Source organism: Lontra canadensis, unplaced genomic scaffold (assembly GCF_010015895.1).
Source record: "Lontra canadensis isolate GAN:19392208 unplaced genomic scaffold, GSC_riverotter_1.0 scaffold52, whole genome shotgun sequence".
Lineage (NCBI taxonomy): Eukaryota > Metazoa > Chordata > Mammalia > Carnivora > Mustelidae > Lontra > Lontra canadensis.
This window is the reverse complement of record NW_022631046.1, coordinates 10,076,563-10,096,374: the sequence shown is the minus strand read 5'-3', so window position 1 is coordinate 10,096,374 and position 19,812 is coordinate 10,076,563. Positions and strand designations below refer to the sequence as shown.

General features: G+C 39.2%; 1 protein-coding gene and 1 pseudogene across 3 annotated transcripts in view; both read left to right on the top strand.

The window, feature by feature from the left end:
• The first annotated feature begins 59 nt into the window (after nt 1-59).
• Nucleotides 60-1,354, top strand: LOC116877448 (annotated as a pseudogene).
• Nucleotides 1,355-3,024: 1,670 nt separating this feature from the next.
• USP44 (ubiquitin specific peptidase 44) overlaps nt 3,025-19,812 on the top strand; it is a 47,061-nt gene continuing 30,273 nt past the window's right edge. The window contains exons 1-2 of one of the 3 annotated variants that reach the window (XM_032874255.1): nt 3,025-3,201; nt 4,344-4,438. The gene's annotated coding sequence lies outside the window, so the exon portion shown is untranslated. Of the gene's footprint in view, nt 3,202-4,343; nt 4,439-4,476; nt 4,545-19,812 lie in introns of those variants that run through there. The other 2 variants (XM_032874256.1, XM_032874259.1) reach the window with 2 other exon arrangements.

The following is a 19,812-nucleotide window of genomic DNA, read 5'->3' as shown; positions in this document are numbered from 1 at the left end:
GCCCCAAACAAATGTCCAAATCAGCTATTTCCTAGTGTAAGAGTGGGCCGGCAGCTGCCATGGTTTGGGTCTTTATGGACAGAGTTGAGGCAGGGTATCTTCCTTAAAACATCCAAGAGTGGGTACTTGCTATAAAAAAAAAAAAAAAAAAAAAAAAAAAGGTGAGTACTTGCTGAGAGTTAAGTCCAAGTAAACATTCTTGAAGAGTTCTGAGTAGCAAGTCGGGTAACCAAGATCAGTGCAGATCCAGTGGGCAGGAAGCATAATCCAGGGCCAGTAAAGGACCCAGGTTAGATCCTGGGCAATGACTGTACATGGAACTTGCCCTTTTTTTGGTTGTTGAGAAGGGCTAGTTAAAAGGTATAGCATGAGAGTGAGAGAGACAGAGACAGAGAGACAGAGATGAGAGGATGCTTTGCTCTAAGTTAGAACTTTTAAAAAATGTTCACTTCCTTTTCTTCCTCCCAATAAAAATTCCCAGGACTCAAAACAGAACATAAATCTTTCTGCCCGTGGACACCCCTGAGTAAGCATCATTGAAGTCTCCCCTCCAACCAGGGCCATGTCTAAGTCAGAGTGTCCCATGTGGTCATGAGAGATCCAAACACCAAGCACTCCAGAGGCTTTGGAGTTGTCACATATGCCACTGTGGAGGAGGTGGATGCAGCCATGAATGCAAGGCCACCCAAGGCGTATGGAAGATCTATGGAACCAAAGACGGCTGTCTCAAGAGAAGATTCCAAAGACATGGTGCTCACTTGGCTGTGAAAAAGATTTTTGTCAGTGGCATTAAAGAAAACACTGAAGAACATCATCTAAGAGATGATTTTGAATAATATAGGAAAACTGAAGTGACTGACATCATGACTGACTGAGGCAGTGGAGACAAGAGAGGCTTTGCTTTTATAACATTTGATGACCATGACTCTGTACACAAGACTGTCATTCAGAAATACCACACTGTGAATGTCCACAACTGTGAAGTAAGGAGAGCACTATCTAAGCAAAAGGTGGAGAGTGCTTCATCCGGCCAAAGAAGTTGAAGTAGTTCTGGCAACTTTGGTGGTGGTCGTGCAGGTGGTTTTGGTGGGAATGACAACTTTGGTCATAGAGGACACTTCAGTGGTGAGGGGGCTTTGCTGGGAGTCGAGGTGGTGGTGGATATGGTGGCAGTGGGGATGGCTATAATGTATTTGGTAATGTTAGAAGCAACTCTGGAGGTGGTGGATGCTATAATGATTTTGGCAGTTACAATAATCGATCTTCAAAATCTGGACCCATGAGAGGAGGATATTTTGGAGGCTAAAGCTCCAGTCCCTAGGGTGGTGGAGGCCAACACTTTGCCAAACCATGAAACCAAGGTGGCTACGGTGGTTTCAGCAGCAACAGTAGCAACAGCAGTGGCAGAAGGTTTTAACGACTGCCAGGAAACAAAGCTGAGCAGGAGAGGAGAGCCAGAGAAGTGAGAGCGAAGCTACAGGTTAAAACAGGTTTGTGATCTCAGCCAAACACAGTGGTGGCAGAGCCAAGCTGCCACAAAGAAGACATGTTTTAGACAATACTCACGCTGTGGACAAAAAACTTGAGGAATATTTGTGATTGATTATATAACAGGTTATTTTAGTTTCCATTCCATGGAAGATGTAAAGCACTCCAAGAAATGATTTTAATGTAATTTTTTGGTTTTTGGGTTTATTTTTTTGCTCTCCTGCTGCCAATTGCTAAATGTAATAGTCTGATCATGGTGCTGAATAAATATATCTTTAAAAAGAAGAAGAAGAAGGAGGAGGAGGAGGAGAAGAAGAAGAAGAAGAGGAACATAAAATGTGGAATATGTCTTCCCTCACTTTGCCTAAAGGTCTATCGTGACTTCCTATCATTCTCACTCTGTGTTATTCAAAGACACAACATTCTTTTTTCTAAAACCAATCCAGTGAGTTTGTCTTAATTCATTGTTCATAATCTGATCCAGGGAATTTTTGCAGCCACTTTTATGAATGATAAATCTTGCTTCATCTGTAAGTACCTCCCTCACCTGTCCCAGCCTTGGCATTGAAGCTTACCCAGCACTGACCCAACTTCCCGGCAGTAAGCAGCTGAATAGCTCATCTAATTTAAATGACCTATCCCTCCAACAGCGGCTATTTCCAGAATTTCCTGGAAACTACTAGGAAAGTCCACTAGAGGTCACTTTACTGCCACATGCAATGGATGTGGACTCTCAGAGCTTCATTTCCCCTAAAAACGTTACGAAACTACAGCGTTGATGTTCAAAGTTCTAAGAAAATATGATAGCAACTTGGGAATTAATATGTCATAGTACACAGTGCTCCCAGAATTTCAAACACATGAGGCTAAAAGTGCTTAATGGAAATGATGAAAAATTGAGAGATCAGTCCCTTGCCACATTCTCCACTTACTCCTTCACACTGGACCAGAACCCCTATGACTCCAGAAAGACACTAGAGTAGGCAGGGTTCCTAATTTGGAGACTGTACCTTCGTGGGTATCAGAAGGTCTGTGAAACTCTGAAAAGTGTGTTTTGTGAAGACAGAAGACCTTCAAAAGAGGATTAAGAGACGAGAGACTCAGAAACATGGGAAGAGCTGCTTTTTATTTTTTCCCCCACTCTTTCCTGTCACCTAAGGAAATTCAAAGAGAAATTTGGACTCCAAAACCCTCTCCAACACTAAGATTTTTCTCAGCCAGCCAGAGACAGATCAAGGAATTGATGTTTCAGCCCCTGTTCTTTAGAAAGGGCCTGAATGACAGCAACTGAAAGGCTAGCAAAACCACAGCATTCACCACCAAACTAAAAGGTACAGAATAAATGATAATTGTCGTTAAGGCAGAATTCAGCCTAAAAACAAAAGGAAGATAACATGAGAATGGCTCACCAGGACCTGAAACCCCAGGCACTAGGGACAAATGGGGATCATTGACATAGAAAAAGGGGTGGAAACCCCAGTGTGATGCAGATTTGTTTGAAGTGGAGTGACCAGCTCCTAGATAGGGGAGACCCCACAGGCCAGCTCACCCCTCCCCCACAGCCCTGCGTGAGCTCATAATAACTAGCCTTCTGATGGCAGCTGCCTCTTTAGGAACTTAAACTGACCAAAATGGAAAGCTTTGGATGAGTGGAGCTGGAGTCTGCCATCGGTGTAAAGTCTGAGAATTCAGAAAGTTCTGAAGTGTGGACAGGTGAGCCTGAGAAAAAAGAGAATTCTGAGAACTGTGATTGATTTCTGTCCTGTTAGGGTAGAAGATTTGGACTTTGATGTATATTTAAACCATCTCTGCGGAGTTTGGAGTTTGGATTGTTTTGGAAAAGAAAAGCCTTTCATTTTGACTATTAGTCTTGATCACACCCATCAATTAACTTTGACTTTATTGTTAAAATATCTGGCAAAAAGCCTGACCATTTGAGGATGGTGCTAGGTAGCCCTGTACCTACATTCGCTCCCTAATCCTCTGGGGAAATGACTGTATTTTCTTGTCTCAGCACTGGGTTCCATGAGAACTGGCCAGGCTTATGGAAAGAACTGGGTTCTATACTATGTCTTAAAAGCAATCAAACTGGAAATCTTAAAGTGGAATCATCTCACAGTAGAGGCACAGTCCAATTTTGGAGCAGATTGCCATTCATACAGTCCTAAAAACATCAATAGCTTCTTTCCCCCCCCTCCCCAAACAGGTTCTTTTTAAATCCAAGGATCAAAGAGGCACCTCTGTCTGCAAGCACACTGGGGGAAAAAAAAAAAATGGAGCCAAATTTATACTTTCAAGCCAATAACACCCACTATACTACACAAGCAAGTAGAAACAAAACCAAGAGACTTTAAGACTGACTCCAGCTCCAAAACAAGTTCTGTGACCTTCTCAGGTCTCTTACCTTCTTGCTACCACAAGATACTCCATTTGATCAGACAGCATATTGCAGTGAAAAGTCCAAGGATTCAAAAGGCCAGGCATTAATCTCTTAGAGCCTCTGAGATCTAAATGCCAATGTAGTTTTCTATTTGGGTTATTTTGAAGTTATCTAACTTCAGTTTCCTTTTCTGTAAAATGGAAATAATATCTACCTCATAAGGATTAGGGGTGTGTGTGTGTGTGTGTGTGTGTGTGTAATTATCCCAGCCTCCTCTCAGATGACAGCCTAAGACAAAATACAATGTACTATACAGAACGCACTTTGAAAAACAAAAGTACTGCATAAAGAATGGTAATCTCATAAATCCATAATGAGATAGAGCACATTGAGGGTTCACTTCTGTCAACCACGCAATAAAAATAGACTAAACTTGTTTCAGATCTATGAAAATTGCTCTTTCAATCATTTGTAGGACAAATAAGAAGCTACCAGAAGCCTAGTTTCTACTCGACATCAGGAAAAGTTACCAACAGCAGTCCTAAAACAGAAGGGCTGCCTCTGGAAACTGTGAGTTCCTTGTGACTAGGATCATAAGACAGGGGAAGATGATGGGAGGGAAATGAAGAAGGGAGCCAAGGATGTCCAGATCAACCACTGGCCTGGACTTTATCAGGTCTCTTCCAAACCTAAAAACTATTTGCTAGAGAATTACAGAAGCATATTCTATATCAAAACTACCTTCATAGGGCACCTGGATAGTTCAGTAGGTAGAGCAGGTGACTCTTGAGCTCTGGGCAGTGTGTTCAAGCCCCACACTGGGTTTAGAGCTCACTTAGAAACCAAAACCAAAAACCAACAAAACTAAACCTAAACAACAACAAAAAAAACAAACAAACAAACAAAAAAAACTACAATCTTGATCTACTTTCCAATAAGCATCTTTCCTACACTGGTTGCACTAACTGAAGAAAAAATGGTCATCCACATTTCCTGCTTCTTTGCAATTATTCCTAAAAACACTCAGTCACGAGAGCTAGAAACCTAGCTCCAGGACACAGTACCTTGAAAAGCAAAAGCTGCAGGGGCGCCTACCTCAGTAGGTGGAACGTGCAACCCTTGATCTCTGGTTCAAGCCCCAGGTTAGGTGTAGAGATTACTAAAAATAAGTAAACGTTAAAAAAAATAAATATATATATTTTTTAAAGCAATGGGTGCCTGGGTGACTCACAGTAGACTGTCTTTAGACACTTTTAGAGTGCCTGTGGTTCAGATCATGATCCCACATGAAACTCTCTGCTCATCAGGGAATCTGCGTCTCCCTCTGCTCCTACCCCCATTTATGGTATCTCTTTCTCTCAAATAATTAAATAAAATCTTTTTTTTAAAACTCAACTCCTCCATTCTTTTTTTTTTTTTTTAAGATTTTTATTTATTTGATAGACAGAGACCACAAGTAGGCAGAGAGGCAGGCAAAGAGAGAGGAAGGGAAGCAGGCTCCCCGCTGAGCAGAGAGCCCAGACCGACCATGGGGCTCCATCCCAGGAGCCTGAGATCATGCCCTGAGCCGAATGCAGAGGCTTTAACCCACTGAGCCACCCAGGTGCCCCAAATAAAATCTTTTTAAAAAAATAAAGAAGCCAGGGATCACAGGGCTATATCCTTACTAGGTAGATAGTAAATTACTGGAGAAAAAAGATAATGAAGAAAAGAAAAATACAGTTGTTGTTGTTTTTTAAGATTTTATCAATTTACTTGACAAAGAGCAATCACAAACAAGCAGAGAGGCAGGCAGAGAGAGGGGGAAGCAGGCTCCCTGCTGAGCACAGAACCCAATGTGGGACTCCATCCCAGGATCCTGAGATCATGACCTGAGCTGAAGGCAGAGACTTTACCCACTGAGCCACCCAGACGCCCCCATTTGTCCTCATATTAGATGTATGGCAAACAGGGGCATCTGGCTGCATCAGTCAGAAGAGTATACATTTTTGATCTCGAGGCTGTGAGTTCATACCCCATGTTCGGTGTAGAGACTACTAAAAAATTTAATAAACTTCTAATAATTTAAAAACAAATCAGTAAATATGTATGACCAACATAACTTGAAACTGAATAGTCCAGAAATTGATTGTTCCCTACTCTATAATAAAGTACAGTGGCTATCAGAGTTAGAAATCATCAACTGGAGGTGCCTGGGTGGCTCAGTCATTAGGCATCTGCCTTCAGCTCAGGTCCTGAGATAGAATCCCGTGTAGGGCTCCCTGCTGGGTGGGAGGCCGGCTTCTCCCACTCCCCCTGCTTGTATTCTCTCTCTCTGTCAAATAAATAAAATCTTTACAAAAGAAAGAAGAAAGAAAGAAAGAAAGATCATCAATTGCTACCACCCAATGTAGTACTTTTTAAAAAATATTTATTTATTTATTTAGATTGTATTTATGTATTTGAGAGAGAGAGTACAAGTGAGAGAGCACTAGCAGGGGGAGCAACAGAGAGGGACAAGGAGAAGGAGACTCCCTGCTCAGCAGGGACCCCCACACAGAGCTTGATCCCAGGACCCTGAGATCATAACCCAAGCGGAAGGCAAATGTTTAACTGACTGAGTCACCTAGGCTCCCCTAGTACTTTTTTCTTAAGATTTTGTTTTCAAGTAATCTCTATACCCAATGTGGGGCTCAAATTTACAATCCTGAGATAACTTACAATCCTGAGATTAAGAGTTGCACACTCTACTGACTGAGCCAGTCAGGCACCCCTCTAACCTAGTACTTTTAACTGTGTAGTTCATTCTTACCATTGCTATTGCTATCTGCAGCAATAAAATATGTCACCATAATAATATACTATTACCACCATCAGCAAATACTTACCATTTATCATGTGCCTAAGTAATTGGCCATGCCTATTTTACATATATTAACTCATTCAATCCTTAAAACAACTCTGTGAGTTTACCTACTATGCAGGGGAAGAAAAAAGAATTTTAATCAAGGTCTGTTTTGATTGCAAAATCACTGAAATTTTATTCTAATTCATACCCTGAAAATCTTTCCTAGTCACACCTACTTTCAGAGTTTTGACACAATAGCATTTCATCATACTCTAATATCATCTTTTAGATTCATGCTAGATTAGACTTTCAGAAAGACAAAGACTTATAAAATACAGCTTCATTTGGGAAGGTAGTCTCTTTGAAAGAGCATAGTTTCTGGCAGAAGGAAACAACAAGTGGGAAGAAATAGAGAAGATGCCTGTCCAACCAGCCAAATTGGCTAAATCAATCCCGGAGGCAGCGGATCACACCCAGTACAAGCACAGCTTCACAAAAACAGGCTGGTAATAAAATACCTCCAATAACCAAACCAGAGGAAGTCCAAGACAGCCCAGTATGCCATGAAGTACTGCTGCTCTTCGGCTGACAGAATGATAGAGAGGTCCTTCTTAGATGACAGTTTTGCATATGACAACTATCCCTATCATTTGGTGAAATCATCATTTGGTGAAACATTTTCTAGTCCAAACCTCATAATCTGGGATAGAACAGTATAACTGTATATTTCCTTCTGAGGGCTAAAAAGAAAATAAAAGTTCAATTTTCCAAAATGTTCCAGGAAAAGATGCCTTTTAATCTCTTTCCTTATCATAAGGGCTCCTATACGTGGCTTATAACAGTGAGTTCAAGCCCCACATTAGGGACAGAGTTTACTTAAAAGTAAATAAATAGGGGCACCTGGGTGGCTCAGTTGTTTAAGCCTCTGCCTTCAGTTCAGGTCATGATCCCAGGGTCCTGGGATCGAGCCCGGAATTGGGCTCCCTGCTCAGTGGGAAGCCTGCTTCTCCCTCTACCACTCCCCCAGCTTGTATTCCCTCACTGTCTCTCTCTTTCTGTCAAATAAATAAGTAGAATCTTTAAAAAGAAAGTAAATAAATAAATAAATAAATAAATAAATAAATAAATTAGATAATAAAAAGTATGAAAAGAGAAAGATTCTGCAAAAAAGCTTGAGAAGGAACAACCAATGAGGGAGGAAGAAAACTAGGAAAGTGTGGTATTCCTGGGACACAAAAGAAAGTAAATATTTCTTGGAAGAGAAAGTGACCAATTGCATTAATGCCCCTAATGATGAAAACTAAGAATTGACCTCTGTTTATCAAAATTCAGAAGCTGGTATTACTAGGTAGTTCTACAGGAGCTACTTCTATGGAATGATAGAGATGAAAGCCTAACTGGGTTAACTTTTAAAGATTATGGGACTACAAAGTGCCTGGGTGGCTCAGTCAGTTAAGGGGCCAACTGGTTTTGGCTCAGGTCATGATGAGAGTGCTGGGATCAAACTCTGGTAGGGCTCTGCCCTCAGCAAGGGAGTCTGGTTGTGGGTTCTCTCTCTCCCTCTACCCCTCCTGCCACTTGGACATTCTCATTCTCTCTAAAATAAATACATCTTTTTAAAAAATTAATTAAGGGGTACCTGAGTGGTTTAGTCATTAAGTAGCTGCCTTTGGCTCAGGTCGTGATCCCAGTGCCCTGGGATCAAGCCCTGCATTGGGCTCCCTGCTCATTGAGGAGCCTGATTCTCCCTTTCCCCCTGCCTGCTGCTTCCCCTATTTGTGCTGTCTCTGTCTGCCTCTGTCAAATAAATAAATAAAATCTTTTAAAAAATTAATCAAAAAATTTTTAAAAAATATAATGGGAAGAGAAGGATTAAAGACAGCAAGTTTAGAACATTTTCTCCTTTTTTAAGATTTATTTGAGAGCGAGAGCACAGCACATGGGTGAGAGAGGGAGAGAATCTCAAGCTGACTCCCCACCGAGTGAGGAGGTTTACACAGGGTTTGATCTCACAACCCTTAGATCATGACCTGAGTCGAAATCAAGAGTTGGACTCTTAAACCACTGAGTCACCCAGTCATCCCCCATGTGTACTTGTTTTAGCAAATTCCTTCTCAGTCTTCAAGAGTCTTTGTAATGTCAGTTCCTTGTCAAGTCTTCCCCCTCACCATCTTCATCATCATCCCACCCTACACTCTGTCCATTGTACTCCACAGCACTTTGTAAATACCTCTATTGTGACACTACATTAAATTTACCTCCAAGTAATAATGACATTCTGTAAGGGAAGGGGTTACCATATCTTATGTTTGTGTTCCCAGTGTACCACAAAGCACCTGGAACATAGAAAATACTCAATAAATCTCAGTGGACTGAAGGAATGATAAATAAGTCAGCAAATGAATGAAATGGAAAAGGAAAAATGGAACTAAAGGTTAGGAATAAAAATAATAATGAGGGAGTACCTGGCTGGCTCAGACCAAAGAGCATGTGACTCTTGATCTCAGGGTAATGAGTTTGAACCTCACGTTGGGTACAGAGATTACTAAAATAAACAAAAAAAAATTTAAAAAATACTTTGTTTAAAAGGCAATGAATTTTCAATAAGAAGTTCCCTTATTTAGTCATACCTCTTCATTTTACAGAAGAGAAAAAACAAACTTCTGTTTGTTTCTTTTAGACAATGACTTGTCTAAACAAGTTACTATCGGGGCACCTGGCTGGCTCAGTTGGTAAAGTATATGATTCTTGATGTTGGGGTCCTGACTTTGAGCCCCATGTTGGGCATGGAAACTACTTTATTTTTTTAAATTCTGATTTATTTATTTTTTAAGATTTTATTTATTTATTTGACAGAGATCACAAGTAGGCAGAGAGAGGGGGGAAGCAGGCTCCCTGTTGAGCAGAGAGCCCGATGCGGGGCTCGATCCCAGGACCCTGAGATCATGACCTGAGCCAAAAGCAGAGGCTTAACCCACTGAGCCACCTAGGTGCCCCCATGGAACCTACTTTAAAAAAGAAACAACTAGTTACTGTCAGAAGCAGGGCTATAAAGTAACAGTTTTTTGAGCCTTAACCACATCGCTGATCTTTTCTCATTATTATAACTTTGATCACATTGTATTGCCTGTCTTCCCCATCACACTGAACTCCTGGAAGGCAGTAGTGATGTCTTATCTCTAATCTATCCCTTGATTATAAATGATGAAGTTAATGAACATAGCCCATGGTGCCAAAGAAATAACTTCAAAAATCAGATATATGAGCTTGCAATCTTCTTTAACACTATTTGTCTGTACTAATTTCTACACTGCCAGAGATAAATGAATGAGTTTTAGTGAAACAGCAAAACAACCCTGAGCTTTAAAAACCAAACACACATGAGTTTAAGTCCCAGTTCTGAAATTCACTGTGATATTAGGCAAACTATTTCAAAATTTCAGAGCTCAGTTACCTTATCTGCAGCCCAGATCAGAAAGGCCAGGAAGACAGGCAATAATGCCCATCCTGCAAACTAACATAATATAGGTGTTCAATTAGATGGTAATCATTTTATTTTTTTTTCAAATTTTTGAAAGTTTTATTTTCAAAAACAATTTTTTAAATTAACATATAATGTATTATTAGCCCAAGGGGTACAGATCTGTTAATCGTCTGGTTTACACACTTCACAGCACTCACCATAGCACATACCTTCCCCAATGTCCATAGGTAGTTATTTTATTGTTGTCATTATTAACAAATTGGCTAATTCATTCATTAAAAAGTGGGGCATTTTTTTAAACTCCCCTCTGCATGTCAATATCTCACCTGTCCCTTACACCATTTCCAGACAGATTTCTCCGGAAATTTTCAGGGTGATAACCACCTTTAACTGACTTTACATGAAACTAAGTGGCCCATGCACAACTTTAAGCATTGGATTATAAATTCTATCTTGTGCTATTCTCTAATTTTTTATTATATGCATACCTCATTTTTCTCATCAAATTGTCAACTTTTGACCATGTAGTAGGGTGGCACAGAGAGAAAAGCAGCAGGGAAACCAGCACAGAGGCTAATTATAATGGCTCTAACAAGGGATAATAAGAATGAGAGCTGGGGCAGTAGCAATGGAAAAAGAAATGGGTCTCAGAGACACTTTAATCATAGAACTGGCAAGATTGGGCCCCTATTCAATGTGATGGATAATGCTAGGGTAGAGAGTAAAAAATGATCCTAAGGTACCTAAAATAAATGATTGACTAAATGATGGCTCTATTATCTAAAATAAGGAGTAAAAATAAAAAGAAGAGATTGGAGACAGGGGATTGTAGGAGGAAGGACAAAATGTATTAAAGGTATGTTAAATCTTCTGCAAGTAGGCAAAAGTGGGCAATGAAAAAAAGAGAAAAAGATCTTACATACTGAAAACTCTTGGTTGGGATATATCCTCAGGAAACAAAACAACTTCTGAAATTAAGCTACATAAGACATAAGAGACTGAGGTGGGCTGAGGAGGGTGCAGGAGTTTGGAGAAAGCAGTACAAGCAGTGAGGTCCTGGGAGGCAGAATTAGGCCCAGAGGGTAAATGTTACAAGAAAACAAATTTTTGTTTCCCTTAAGGGAGAATTTTCTAATAACATGAGGTTACTGAATCACCAAGTCTTAGAGGGAACAGCTCTGCTTTAAGGGGGATCCAGGAAGCTAAGTATCCCTGTATGATTTTGGACCAGTCATTTCACTCCAACACTGTCCCACTTATTATTTGGATGCTAGTGTTTATTAGGACACTTTCTATATCACTGAGTGTGACAGAAGAAACAGATTTGTGACCATCAATGCATTTCACATAAAATGCAGATGGAGTAAAAAAAGTTACAGCTCAGGGGCGCCTGGGTGGCTCAGTGGGTTAAAGCCTCTGCCTTCGGCTCAGGTCATGATCCCGGGGTCCTGGGATCAAGCCCCACATCGGGCTCTCCGCTTGGCAGGGATCCTGCTTCCTCCTCTCTCTCTCTCTGCCTGCCTCTCTACCTACTTGTGATCTCTGTCAAATAAATAAATAAAATATTTTTAAAAAATAAAGTTACAGCTCAGATAAGGAAGATGAGTAAAGCCTTAATTATGAGCCAGCTGATCCCCCCACCCATTCTTACAATGAGTAGTTTAGAAAGCACATGTATTTCTGTTTCTTCTTTGAGACCGTCTTTTCTTACCTGTTTTTCTTTCCATTCTTCAAGGCAATGAGTTTACCTATGAGTGAATAAATTATAATGGAAGTACTTCTATAACTTATGATAGAACAACATCTCAATCAATTTGGACACCTTGAAATATATGTCAAATTAGCTTAGCAAGGCAGGAATCTAACAGGAAATAAACTGTAGTTAAAGTTCTCTAAACCAATTTTTCTCATTATTCCTACACAAATTCTGCTTGGAGATTCTAACACACTACATTCTGTCTGATTTAGACAGTCAGGCTTAAGTACAATTTTTTCACAAGTAGATAAGTTGAGGGGTTGGACGTGTCTTAGTAACTATTTCTCAAAAGAAATCATTTCCATGGTATCTATAAGATATACTGTAAAGAACAATGGTTGGTCATAAGAAAACTTGGTTTCCCTCTTTTTAAAAAATATTTTATTTATTTATTTGAGAGAGAGAGAGAGAGAGCGAGCACAAGCAGAGTGAAGGGCAGAGGGAGAAGCAGACTCCCTACTGAACAGGGAGCCCAACATGGGACTTGATCCCAGGACTCTGGATCATGAGCCAAAGACAGATACTTAACTGACTAAGCTACCCAGGCACCCAAGAAGAACTGTTTTCTAATCCCAGGTCTGATGAATTCTGTGTAGCTTCAAACAAGTCACTTAATACCTTAATTTCCCAAGCTATGTATTGATAAGGATGAATAAAGATAATGTATGTGAAAATTTTTTAAGGTATAAATTGTTCTGCAGTAAAAGGCTTTATAACTAATGTATAACTTCTCCTTTCCTCAGTCTATATATATATAGAAATGAGGTCCTTTTTTTTTTTTTTAAGATTTTATTTATTTATTTGACAGAGCGAGACAGCAAGAGAGGGAACACAAGCAGGAGGAGTGGAAGAGGGAGAAGCAAGCTTCCCGTTGAGCAGGGAGCCTGATGCAGGGCTCTATCCCAGGGCCCTGGGATCATGACCTGAGCCAAAGGCAGATGTTTAACCGACTAAGCTACCCACACGCCACTAGAAATGAGGTCCTTAATATATCTTTGAGATAACTCATAATCCTCTCCTCCCCCCATTAGATTTGTTATTGAAAGTATGTTGGTAGATTTAGTGACAAAACCAGCTAAAAGAAGAAAGCCAAATGCCTCTGAAAAAGGCAAAGGTATCTTAACTGACAAAATCAAAGACTATACATACATTTAATGTATTTGTAAGACAGATATTCTGTCTTTTTTATTTTTCAAATCTGTCAGTTGAATAACAAAAGTAGTGGTGTAATATACTCAAGAGGTTTAATATTACATTAATCAAAGATGACAACCATGAAAACCATTTATTGTTGTATCTGAACCACTAATTTCAGATGAAATCTAAAACACTCAAGTCCCAATTGTTAACACTGACATGCCAACAAAAACAATTAAGGAGCTCTTTTTAGCTAGTTTATACTGTTATGCATTTACTTGAGAAAACAAAATATGTATGAACTAATGCATCTAAATCCTACCGTATCACTACAAAGGCTTCAATAAAATCCACTCAGTCAAAAGTTGAACAAATTAGACTACATAGCTTAGTTTAAAATCTATGTTGTCATCCATCAAATTCTGGTAGCTATACAATTTAGAGTATGTGGTTAGAACACTGCCTAGACAAAGTGACTCCAAAGTTGCATTTCCATTCCTACAGGAGCCAGTTCACCTGAAAAGAAGGAAAAAAAAAAATAGCCTGTCACAACTTGCTATGGATCCAACTTCTCTCATTTTGGTGAAAACTGAGTTCAAAGGACCCTGAGATCACAACCTGAGCCAAAGGCAGAGGCCCAACCCACTGAGCCACCCAGGCGCCCCTAACCCATAAAATGTTCTATTAGTGGATGACAATACATAAAATCATTGAGGTTATAATGGTACAGAGAATACTAATGATGAATTAAAAAATGGTAAGTAGGGGCGCCTGGGTGGCTCAGTGGGTTAAAGCCTCTGCCTTCGGCTCGGGTCATGATCCTGGGGTCCTGGGATTGAGCCCCACTTCGGGCTCTCTGCTCAGTCAGTTAAGTATCTCTCTCACCTGCTTCCTCTTCTCTCTCTGCCTATTGTGATCTCTGTCAAATAAATAAATAAAAATCTTAAAAAAAAAAAAAGAAATGGTAAGTAAAAAAAGAAAGGAAGAAAGAAACTGTAAGTAAAGTGGGCAGGGGGAGGCAAGACATATGTCTAAATAGGAGACTGAAGGAAAATGAGTTTTTAACGATTGTGATGAAACATGGTTTCATGGCAACTATTTCTATGCCACTGAGATCTACTGATCCAAGCTTTTTGATGTTATAAGGGAGAATAGAAATAAAGTGGTTGAGACAAGAAGCTATAAGTCAGGCAATTTCTTTCAGGATGTGGGAAACTGCATGTTTAAAAGCAGAGGTTTAGGAGCCAGTGAAAAGGAAGAGAACAGAGAAATGGAAGAAGCAGAAAAGCTTAGCAACCAAGTACCTTACATAGTAAGATATGATTCAACAATAATAACAGCAGCTAACATTTACTGGGAACTATTATCATTTAAAAATTTTGTCACATCTCTGTGTTACATACTGTAGCATCTAAAAGGAATAACGCAATTCTGATTTTTACTGGTGTCAGTAAAAGAATTTGTAAATTATATAGAAAGATTATCCACTTTTTAAAAAAAGGTATACTTTATTCCTTTTGTTATTTTAAAGATATTTATTTATTTGAGAGAGAGAGAGAATGAGCAGGGGGAAAGACAGAGGGAGAAGCGACTCCCTGCTGAGCAGGGAGACTGACATGGGGCTCTGTCCCAGGATTCTGGAATCATGACCTGAGATGAAAACAGCCGCTTAACTGACTGAGCCACCCACGCACCCCTCCACCTTTTGTACTTAAGTTTTACTTTGAATTCATGTAGTACTTCTCAGTTTACAATAGCATTCACATAATCCTCAAAACAACAATGTGAATTCTGCTGAGTCAGTTTTGTAATTTTCATGAGATGCATGAAGGTTAAATGACTTGCAAAAAAGGTTCTTTTTATTCTTAGGCCCAGAGCTGACTATGAAGAAATAATTCTTAACATTTTGAGAGATATTTAAAGTGTTGGACTTCCTAACTAGCGCTAATCTTAAGATAAAATGTTTTTTGTTCATTCAGAGTCCCTCTATTTCCCCCAAAGACCCAGTGAGTACCCTGATGCTGTTCTACTCTTGATCAGACCTCTGAGGCAACATAATATCTATGAGTGTTTCTCATTTTCTCCTGTCACTCCCCAAGTTTAAAAAGCTATTTCCCATTATCTTCAGAGCACTATTCATTTATCTAATTCACTGATTTGCATTAAGATAGTAAAACTGATCAGAGCTTGGAGTGCCTAGCTAGCTCTGTCAGGGAGCATGCAACTCTTGATCTCGGGGTTGTGGTTTCAGGCCCCATGTTTGATGTGGATCTTGCTTGGAAAAAAATACTGATAGAAGCTGAACAAATTATCTCCTCCCAGATTTGCATTTTAACCTTAATTGTTAAATTATGTTAATAAAATGGGTATTTCTGACCCTCATAATGGAGCCAAGGAAGTTTGTTTGGTTTTCCCTGGCATCCCATCATACCAACACATCAAACGCATACTTTATAGGACTTTTTTGTAGGAATAACCCTAATCTTCATTACACGTACATCAGTAGTAAGCAAAAAGGGAGAAAATTATTCACAATGAGACTAGTCAAATTATAATTCTTTTGCCCAGTTTAATTTTGTGATTAACTAATGACAATATTAAGCCAGTTTTGTCTTAATTCAGTAAAATGTTATAAGCATAAGCAAAAAAGTTAAATGTTTAAGTCGTTCTTTAATACTATCATTCATTTTCATGAAAAGAAGAAACAATTTCATAAGTGTTAAATAGTAAAGTTATACGAGTTTCCTTCTGTGATCCGTTCTAAGACATTCATGCGAAGAGATGAAAAAAAAACCTCATTGTTACTAAGAAGACCTCTTTTATGTCAGCTTTTGTTTTCTACTGATTGGCTGATTCTTCATTATTTTTCTAAAGATCAGGAGCCATACATCTCATTTAAAAATTAAGAAACCTGTATAAAGCCTATGTTGTGCTTAGTTCTATAAACACTAGTTTTAGGACCAGAGATAAAATGAAATAGATGAAGACTATCTGTTTTACATACAACTTCTTTTCCCTTGAAGAATCTCCTCTGGAAATGTTGTTTTCTAGAATTTCATTAATCTCTGGTTAGCTGAACAAGGAGAAGCCTACATACACTAGATAGCTGAAGCAATGATGTCACCAAGTGGGCCCTCTGGCCTGAAAGGAAGTCACCTTAAGATGGCAGAGAAAAGCAAAGTGATCATCCTAGCTCCTGCACATGAAGAACTGTTAGCTCTTTTTTTTTTTTTCCTTTTTTTAAGATTTTATTTTTTCAGTAATCCCTACACCCAAGGTGGGGCTCAAATTTACAATCGCAAGATCAAGAATCATATGCTCTACCTTCTGAGACAGCCAGGTGCCCCAGAATTGTTGGCTTTTTTTTTTTTTTTTAAGATTTTATTTATTCATTTGACAGACAGAGACCACAAGTAGGCAGAGAGGCAGGCAGAGAGAGAGGAGGAAGCAGGCTCCCCGCTGAGCAGAGAGCTCAATGCGGGGCTCCATCCCAGGACCCTGGGATCATGACCTAAGCCGAAGGCAGAAGCTTTAACCCACTGAGCCACCCAGGCACCCCGGCTTTTTTTTTTTTTTTCTTTTGCATGCATATATCTTGAAACTACAGTATGAAGTTTCCTTTAATTGATGTAGTACTTTGCTGCATTGATTGCTGCTTTATATTCAGCTTTCTGGCTTTTCGCAACACTGAAGTATTTCAATTTCTAAATGGTTTGAGAAGATGTAAATAATTATACAAACAATTATGGTTAACCACCTATACTTTTCTTTATATATATATATATATATATATACACACACATATATACATATACATATATATATATATGTATATATATATCTTATTTATTTGAGAGAGAGAGACAGAGAGCATGAGTCAGGAGAAGGACAGAGAGAGGGAGAAGCAGACTCTCCACTAGGCAGGAAACCTGATGAGACGCTTGATCCCAGGACCCCAGAATCATGACCTGAGCCAAAGGCAGTTACTTACAAACTAAGCCACCCAGGTGCCCCCCCGCACTTTTTTTTTAAGAATGGGCTTAAAAACATGTACAATGTTAAAATAAAATTTAAATACCTCGATAATCTTTCCTCATGAAAGATCACTGTCTGGCTCAGTTGGAAAAAGAAGCCACTCTTGATCTCAGAGCCATGAGTCCGAGTCCCACATTGGGTATAGAGATAACTTAATTAACTAAAAAGAAGAAGAAGAAGAAAAAGAAAAAGGAGAAGAAGAAAGAGTACTTTCCTTCATGAAAGGTACTTTTAGGGGGTGCCTGGGTGCTGCATTCATTGAGCGTCTGCCTTTAGCTCAGATCATGATCCCAGGGTCCTGGGATCCAGCCCCACATCAGACTCCCTGTTCACCAGGAAGCCTGCTTCTCCCTCTTCCTCTCTCTCTCCCTCCCCCAGCCTTTGTTCCACCTGGCTGTCTCTCTCTCTGTGTCAAATAAATAAATAATCTTTTAAAAAAAGAAAAAGGTATTCTTAATATCTTCTTGGCATGGTTTACTAAAGCATTATAAGTTAAAATTTCAACTCTAACCCCTGTCCTTTATCTCTATACTTTTCCAGATCCTTTCTTTGCTTTCTATGAGAAAGGGAGTCTAAAACTTTGTTCAAAATGTTTCTCACAGTACTGTAACTAATTTTAACGTCTACAGTGTTTATCCTCCAGTGAACTATTCCTTTAGTACAGAAATGAAACTCAATTTAAAGGATTATAAATATGAACAAAACTCAGTTCCTGACCTCAAAGAACTTTACAAGATAGCAATAATCCTGAGAGAAATAATAATGATAAATATATATACTTTTTTCTCTTTACACTTTCAGAAGGGTTTACACATGCAAAAGTTCATTTGATCTTTAAAACATCCTTGTAAGAAAAACAGGACAGACACTATTTTCCTAACTTTACAGAGGAGACAGAAGTAAAACATGCAACACATTTAAAGAACTAGATAAACTGTCATACATTGTGATAACTAGATAAACATGTTTTAGCATTATACACACACCCATCCTTAGGTTATCCTTAGAAAGGTTTCAAGGCTTAAGAAAATATCTATCCCACTTATTTCCACAATGCTTAAAATCTCATTTTATTTTTATTTTATTATTTATTTATTTATTAAAAGACTTTTTAAGTAATCTCTATACCCAATGTAAGGCTCAAACTCACAACTCTGAGATCAAGAGTCACACACTCCAGGGTTTCTGCATGGCTCCGTCAGTTAAGCATCTGCCTTGAACTCCCGGTCATGATCCTGGGGTCATGGGACTGAGTCTGGCATCGGTCTCCTTGTTCAGCATGGAGCCTGCTTCTCCCTCTGCCTGCCTCTCCCCCTGCTTGTGCTCTCTCTCTCCCTGAAAAATAAATAAAAATCTTTAAGGCGGAAAAAAAAAAGGAGACACAAAATTTCTAGCTTCACAATTTTGCTACTGCTATTGCCAAAACTCTGGGCTCAGTTTCAGTTTCCAGTAGGGTTATGTTGGAAATTCACTTCCAAGGTACAAGTTACCCTCACAGGCCACCAAGTGAACACTTAACAGTCCTTTAAAATTAAATCAGCTTTGGGGGCACCTGGGTGGCTCAGAGGGTTAAGCCTCTGCCTTTGGCTCAGGTCATGATCTCAGGGTCTTGGGATTGAGCCCCGCATTGGGCTCTCTGCTCAGCAGGGAGCCTGCTTCCTCCTCTCTCTCTGCCTGCCTCTCTGTCAAATAAATAAATAAAATCTTTGAAAAAAAAAAAATTAAATCAGCTTTGGTATCTTCTACTTCTTAACCTGCATTTGACTCCCCCTACCTGTTAGAGCCCTTGTTCTTTCTTTCTTAGAATTAAAAACGGTGTCTGATTGGCTCAAGCAGTAGAGCATGGGATTCTCCATCTTAAGCCTCACACTGGGCATGGAGTCTACTTAAAAAAGAGAGAATTAAAAAGGCTAATTCTAAAGCCATTTCTTGCTGCTCACTTTCTTCTATCTATATTCATTTACTAAGACCATATCTTGTCATCTGCCATTCTATTTCAGTATTACTCTCTCAACTTTTTTCTTGTATATTTTCCTCAAATTAAAGGTTCTGTGGCTCACTCTATTTTTAAAAAATCAACTGCAGGGTGTTGCTACACCTTAATCAAACTTTAGGTCTGAGTCCTGTAGTATTTTCTTTCCCTATTTCCTCCATTAAACCCTTTATCTCTTTCTACCATTGAAATTAAGGTCATAGACATCTCAGTGCCTAGCATGGTGCCAGGCACATAGGTGTCCAAAAAATATTTGTCAAGTGAACCTTTCCTAACTTTAAAACTATTGATAGGAACATTTAGTCTAACAAACTGGAAATTCTTGTATCTTCCTCAAAGTTAACAGGCTCCTAAATTCTTTGTCAATTAGGATTCCTAAGATATTTCTCATTTTCATGAAAGACTGGAATAGAAAATTCTAAAAGTGAGCACAAAGACTGAAAAGCAGCTGTAAGGTTAAACAAAAATTGCAGGATTTTGTCTTCCTTTAATTCATTCACACTCTCAGGATCCAAGAAACAACAGGTTTATGTTCTACCTACTTCACAAGTGGGACATGGCCTCAGAACTGAGGTATCAGAATCATTAAAATTTTATCTTGTTAGGAAACTGTCTACTTACCTTAGAAAAAGGGCAAATTGCCATTTCTCCCAGTGTGGGGACTGTGGAAACAAGGGAAACCCCCCCCCCCACATCATTTCCACAGTCCCAT